We start from the raw sequence: 568 nt of genomic DNA, 5'->3' as shown, positions 1-568 counted from the left end.
GCTTGCACTGAGACATGCATGGCTTAATCTTTGAGACAAGCATATGACTACTGGCAGGATCAACCAGGAGCTTCGATACAAAATCTCGGCTCGGACGTGCGCCACCCATCGCCGACCGGGTCTCGTAGCCCGGTCGGCCGCGCGTCTACTGTGTGTTTCGGGACTGCACGCAGGCATGCCCCGGTTCCGTGTGCCGCCACCTCGACACTCGGCTTATAAGCGTTCGAACGATCTCCGTACCCGTCGGCTAGATTGAAAGCGTCTGGGATACGTTGTTATAACGTCTCTGTCTTTGAGTGTACGCTCGGAAAGAAGCGAGTTGACGCGTGCGTTGGAGCGTTCAGCCTTCCGTGTTTCACGGAGAGCCGAACTTCTTGGTACCCGCGTCAAGGGCCATTCGGTCTGAGACACCGACCCGCGGTAATGCAGTGACGATAGATTGAAACAACGCGAGTCGCGTAGTGTCTTTGGTACGAGGCACGGAACGGTCCGCGAACGCCCGCTCCTGGTCTACGCCGACGTACGTATCGTGCTCGAGCACGTACCGGTACGGCGTAGCAGGCGGACG

The 568-nt window shown here is 58.3% G+C and overlaps 1 non-coding gene across 1 annotated transcript in view; it reads right to left on the bottom strand.

The window, feature by feature from the left end:
- Nucleotides 1-70, bottom strand: part of LOC124187676 — a 1,908-nt gene extending 1,838 nt beyond the window's left edge. Inside the window, exon 1 of the ribosomal RNA XR_006872164.1 lies at nucleotides 1-70. This exon is cut by the window's left edge and continues 1,838 nt beyond it. This is a non-coding gene — a ribosomal RNA (small subunit ribosomal RNA).
- Nucleotides 71-568: the final 498 nt, after the last annotated feature.

Source organism: Neodiprion fabricii, unplaced genomic scaffold (genome assembly GCF_021155785.1).
Source record: "Neodiprion fabricii isolate iyNeoFabr1 unplaced genomic scaffold, iyNeoFabr1.1 ptg000097l, whole genome shotgun sequence".
In the NCBI taxonomy this organism is placed as follows: Eukaryota; Metazoa; Arthropoda; class Insecta; order Hymenoptera; family Diprionidae; genus Neodiprion; species Neodiprion fabricii.
Note: the sequence above shows the minus strand (reverse complement) of the source record. Positions and strands in the feature narration are given on the sequence as shown.